The sequence below is a fragment of the Rhineura floridana genome, chromosome 12 (assembly GCF_030035675.1).
Source record: "Rhineura floridana isolate rRhiFlo1 chromosome 12, rRhiFlo1.hap2, whole genome shotgun sequence".
NCBI classification, from domain to species: Eukaryota; Metazoa; Chordata; class Lepidosauria; order Squamata; family Rhineuridae; genus Rhineura; species Rhineura floridana.
The window spans coordinates 3011673-3017400 of record NC_084491.1 but is presented as its reverse complement, the minus strand read 5'-3'; the positions used below and the strand labels follow the sequence as shown (position 1 = coordinate 3017400).

General features: G+C 48.3%; 1 long non-coding RNA gene across 4 annotated transcripts; it reads left to right on the top strand.

Annotated features, from left to right (window-relative positions):
• The first annotated feature begins 337 nt into the window (after positions 1 to 337).
• LOC133368535 (uncharacterized) lies at positions 338 to 5459 on the top strand. Of its 4 annotated transcripts, XR_009758677.1 has the most exons (4): positions 338 to 371; positions 615 to 859; positions 1357 to 1441; positions 5042 to 5459. It is a non-coding gene; the product is annotated as an uncharacterized LOC133368535 (long non-coding RNA). The 4 variants fall into 4 exon arrangements; XR_009758676.1 differs by lacking the exon at positions 1357 to 1441; XR_009758679.1 differs by lacking the exon at positions 1357 to 1441 and having other exon boundaries at positions 342 to 367; positions 708 to 859.
• The last annotated feature ends 269 nt before the right edge of the window (positions 5460 to 5728 follow it).

The following is a 5728-nucleotide window of genomic DNA, read 5'->3' as shown; positions in this document are numbered from 1 at the left end:
GATCTTGTAGATGCCAGACACTCCACTCCAACGGCGCCAAGGTCAGCTTATTTTTTGTTATAAGCGTCCACAGCATTGATCAAGACAGGGGAAATCATACCAAACACCAATTAACAGAAACAGGATGTCTTCCCAAATGAGGCAACTTGTACTCCATGAAAGAAAACCTCTTGGGTGTGGTTCACAAGACTCCCCGCAAGTCACAAACAGTTTGCCGAAGATCCAGTGATTACAGCAAGGCTGCATTCAACAATTAGCTCTTTTTTGCTGACTCCGGACGCTGACGTTCTGAATGAAACAGTATAAAAGGAGCCCTGAGATATTACAATAGCATCTCTTGGTGTTCAGCTGCTCCTTTTCATCTGCCGTATGTATCCTTTTCAGTTAAATATCTAGTGAATTTGGTAACAGGTGCCTCTGAGCATACAGTGAGTGGTGGCAACATCTGCCATTTCCAAAGATGGAGAATTACATTTTCGTATGTTTGTTGGTGTTCTTACTTTGATTCTTCTCTGTGTTACTACTCTTTCTGCAGAGAATCTGTCCTAAAAAATTATTTCTCTCATTATTCATTGTAGAAATCTGTGTCAAATTTATTTTCCTTAATTTCAAAGCCCTTTTATTGCGATGTCATATGATGGTGAAGATAGCCTCTTTTGTTTCAAACTGAAAGTTATGCTCTATTTCTATTTTGGGCACATTAACAGTTGAATCTAAAACTGCACTTTGATGTAAAATCAGACGGATTACAATACGTTGATACTTCAGCAATGACTCTAGCTGTTGGAAAAAACAAACTTGGCCTGCACAAGATGCATGTTTCAGCCTGCTATGCTTCAACTACTCCACTTAAGGAAAGGTGGGCGTGTTCAATTAATTTTGCTAGAATATATTTCACCTCCCATTCTTTTATCTTGTGCAAACTGAGACACTCCTAATGTCCATTGGAAATTATTATACAGAACAGTCAGTGCCATTATTCCACAATTGTTTATGGAGCTTTTTTTTTAGTGTTGCAAAGTGTTGCTGTAGTTCACAGATTCACAGAAACAGAAGCAAAAGAGAATGCTTTACTATAGAAAACTTCACTAAAATTGCAAAGTAAATCAATCATATTTAAAGTGACTATCTGAACAAAGTGCCAGGTGCTCCTCTGTGGGGAGGGAGTTTGAGTATGCCCACAGAGGATATCCTCTCCTGGTCCACCACCACCCTGAGGGCCTCCTCTGCTGATCTTAACACCTGACAGAGTCTGTAGGGGAGAAGGTGGTCTTTTAGGTGGGCTTGTGTTGTGCTTCACGCTAAAGTGGATTTTTCTTCTGTCCAACTCAACACTTGACTTCTGTGGGCTGAAAGTTGTCTGGTCTGACCTGTGACAAAACCCTAATATCAAACGGGAACAGCTGCAGCACGAGGGGACTGAGGAAGACCTGCCCTGGGAGTGAGTATCTGGTATCTGGGTGCTTGCTACTAGCTCCTTTGGGCTGCTGTCTGTCCAGACAGCTGAAGTCCCTGGTAAGTGGTGCAAGGACTGGGACCCCCTGCCTGGCCCTTGCTCCAGAGAGAGGCTGCAGTTAATCTCGCAGCCCCTTGCAACAGCTGCTGGCTGGACCAGGTGGCATAAAAGCACAGCTGCCCTTCGGGAGCCCCTTCGGGAGTCCCGAGGGTGAGGGCGCTACCCCTCTTCTAATACTTTTTCTTGGTTTTTTTTATTTGTTTCCTGTTAAACCAGTCTAGAGGAGATTGGTGGTGGGGAGGGCGTATGGTGCATGTGTAGTTCCTGCACAGGGTGGGAGCCTGTGCAGTGAACTGAATGAGAGGAGAAAGTCACCAGATGCCTTCAGAGTGAGAGTCTGTAACTGGCAGAAGGCTGGCCCTACCTGGGTGTGAGGGGGAGTAGACGGGCCCTGTGTGAAAACGTTTGAATGGGTGTGACTGTTCCCAATCCTCGCAGAGGCCTACTGGGATAATTTGCTCTGGCAGGCTTTGTTGGTGGGCTTGTGTTGGGCCCATATTAGGTGTTTAGGAGGAGTCTTAGTACGGAGGAACATGGGTGATGCCACCCCAATTTCAGTGATTATGGGCAGAGGGAAATATAGCCATGGGGAGGTGGTGAATTACCCGAGAAGGCGAAGGCAAGGTTATCTGCACCTTGTTCCTTGCTGCCACTCCTCTCATGGTTTGGTTCCTCCTTGCTCATCTGCTGTGCCCACTGGCCTGTGTGTGTTGTTGTTTAACGCCAGATCTGTATATAATAAGACCACTCTCATCCATTATTTATTTATTTTATTTTATTCAATTTCTATACCGCCCACAGCCAACGGCTCTCTGGGCGGTGTACAACATAAATCCATGACTTGATTGTGGATGAAGGTGCCGATTTGGTGTGTATTACTGAGACCTGAGTGGGTGAGCTTGGAGGGGTTGATCTGACTCAGCTCTGCCCACCTGGATATTCGCTGCAGCACCAGCACATGCTGCAGGGACGGGGGGGAGGAGTTGCTGTGGTCTACAGAACTTCCATCTCTGTCACCAGGAAACCACTCTGTCTTGGAGCTGGCTGTGAGGGCCTGCACCTGGTGTCGGGCCGAGGAGACAGTAAACTAGGGTTGCTGCTGGTGTACCATCCACCCTGCTGCCCGGCAGCTTCTCTGACTGAGCTGGTGGAGGTCATCTCAGCTGTGGAGTTGGAGGAGCCCAGAACGATAGTCCTGGGTGATTTCAATGTCCATGCTGAGGCTGCCACTAGTGTTCCGGCTCGGACTTCATGGCCTCCATGATGACCATGGGGCGTCTCAACTTGTTACTAGCCCAACACATAGGGCAGGGCACACCCTCGACTTGGTTTTTGCTCCAGATGGAGGAAGGGGTGGTCTGGAGATAGCGGGGGTGGACGTCACCCCATTGTCATGGTTAGATCACTTCCTGGTGAAGTTTAGACTTATGGCTCCAATCCTTCCTTGCAGGGGTGGTGGACAGATTAAGATGGTCTGCCCCCGGAGCCTAATGGAATCCACTGGATTCCTGAATGCCCTGGGGGAGTTCCCAGTAGATAGAGCAGGTGACCCTGTTGAAGCCCTTGTCATGCTGTAGAACAGCGAGGCGCATCGGGCTCTCAACACGGTTGCCCCCGATCGCCCTCTCCGGCACTGTGGAGCCCAGCTTGCACCTTGGTACACCAGTGAGCTAAGGGCAATGAAACAGGCAACATCTGCTGCAACTTCTTGGGAACGGTTTCAGTTGATGCGGCCCGATGACGTGGACAAGGTGCTTGCAATGATGCGGCCAGCAACGTATCCCCTCAACCCTTGCCCTTCTTGGCTTATTAAAGCTTGCCGAGGGGGTCTGACTGAGTGGATCCAGGGTGTGGTCAACGCATCATTGTGAGAGGGAGTGGTTCCAGCCACCTTGAAAGAGGCGGTGATTCAACCACTCCTGAAAAAGCCCACCCTGGACCCATTGGTATGCGACAACTACCGACTGGTTGCAAATGCCCCCTTCTTAGGGAAGGTGATTGAGAGGGATGTGGCGCAGCAACTGCAAATACTCTTGGATGAAACAGATTATCTTGACCCATCCCAGTCTGGGTTCAGGCCTGGCTATGGGACTGAATTGGCCTTGGTCGCCCTGATGGATGACCTTTATCGGGAGAAGGACAGGGGGAGTGCGACCCTGTTGTTCTTACTTGATCTCTCAAAGTCTTTTGGTACCATTGACCATGGTATCCTTCTGGGCTGACTTGGTGAGATGGGTATTGGAGGCACTGTTTGACAGTGGTTCTGATCCTATCTCCAGAGTCGTTCTCAGAGAATAGCATAGGGTGACTGTCTTTTGACCCCCTGGCAGCTGTGCTGTGGGGTGCCACAGGGCACCATCTTGTCCCCCATACTGTTTAACATCTATATGAAGCCCTTGGGAGCAGTCATCAGGAGCTTTGGGGCGAGGTGTCAGCAGTATGCTGATGATACCCAGCTCTATTTCTCTGTAACATCTGAATGGGGAGAGGCTGTGCAAGCCCTGGACTGCTGCCTGGACTCAGTGGTGTGCTGGATGAGGGCCAATAAACTGAGTCTGAATCCTAGCAAGACAGAGACGCTGTGGGTTGGTGGTTCCCGAGTTTGGATAATTGGTCAGTTGCCTGCTTTGGATGGGGTCGTACTCCATCTGAAAGAAGAGGTCCGTAGCCTGGGGGTGCTCCTGGATCCATCTTTGTCGCTAGAGGCCCAGGTGACCTCCGTGGCTAGGAGTGCCTTTTACCAGCTTCGGCTGGTTAGACAGCTGCGGCTGTTTCTGGACCGGGATAGCCTGACCACTGTTGTCCACGCACTGGTAACCTCTAGGCTGGATTACTGTAATGCGCTCTATGTGGGGCTGCCCTTGAGGTTGGTCTGGAAGCTGCAGCTGGTGCAAAATGCGGGGGCGAGACTGGTCTTGGAGCAGGGTATCACCAACATGTCACCCCGCTGCTGAAAGAATTGCGCTGGCTGCCCATTTGCTACCGGCCAAGTTCAAGGTTCTAGTTTTGGGGTACAAAGCCCTATACAGCTCGGGACCAGGATACCTGAAAGACCGTCTTACCCCTTATATGCCCAGTCAATCACTGCGCTCTGCAGGTGAGGCCTCCTGCAGATACCATCTTATCAGGAGGTCCGTTCTGCACAATAGAGGGAACGGACCTTTAGTGTGGCAGCACCTACCCTGTGGAATTCTCTCCCTTTGAATATCAGGCAGGTGCCAGTCTGCATCTGTGTCAGAATTGTTTAATATGTTTTTTAATAATGTTTTCAACCCTTTTTAAAGGTTGTTTTTAAATGTTTTTAATGCTGTTTTGTTTTCATGTATTTTAAGACCTGTTTTTATGATGTTTTGGAGTGTTTTGATGCTTTGTTTGCCGCCCTGGGCTCCTGCTGGGAGGAAGGGTGGGATACAGATTGAATAAATAGATAAAAAAATAAATAAATATGTTATATAGTGAGGTTTTTTAAAACAAATATCATGAGCGTGGCCTGCCTTCACTCCTCTTCTGCATGTCTTCTTCTAGACTACCTTCCAGTAATTCCAACATGGCCATCTATTCAGTGCGAATATACACCATCCGACCCGGCCATTTCGAGGGCCCTCCCATCGTCTTCGGACCCATGACCGGGAGACCACCCTTCCTGCAAGAAGTCTACATCATCCCAGCCGGACCCACCCTTCCTGATAGCTAACTATTCAATCCATGCTCAGAGCTTGGAAGTAACTAGTTACAAGTAATGAATTACTTGTAATTTATTACTTTTTTGAGTAACAAGTGGGTAACTTCATTACATTTTGCTGGTAATAGAATGAGTAGTAACTTCATTACTTTGGAGGAGTAATGGTAATGTTTCCAGCATTACTTTTGCGCATTACTTGGGGGGGGAGCAGGGGAAGTCTTCTGCTCCTCTGATTTGTGAATAAAAACCATGTGCTTCAAATTGGGCTTCTGTGCAGCATTGTTCTTCCTTCATGCTCTGTGGGTGCTTAGGAGGCGATGAGGGAAGAGGTGGAGAGCGAGACTGGGTGGAGAAAACAATTGTTTAAAAATGGACAGGAGTGGCAGGAGAAAAGAGCTGGAGGCAATATATATATACAAAAAATATGTGTGTTGGGGTATCATCATTGCTGGGGGTGGGGTGAGGGGATGTGAGATTCTATTATGCCATTCTGTTAATCTTATGGGGGGAAATTCTACTACCCTCTGTGT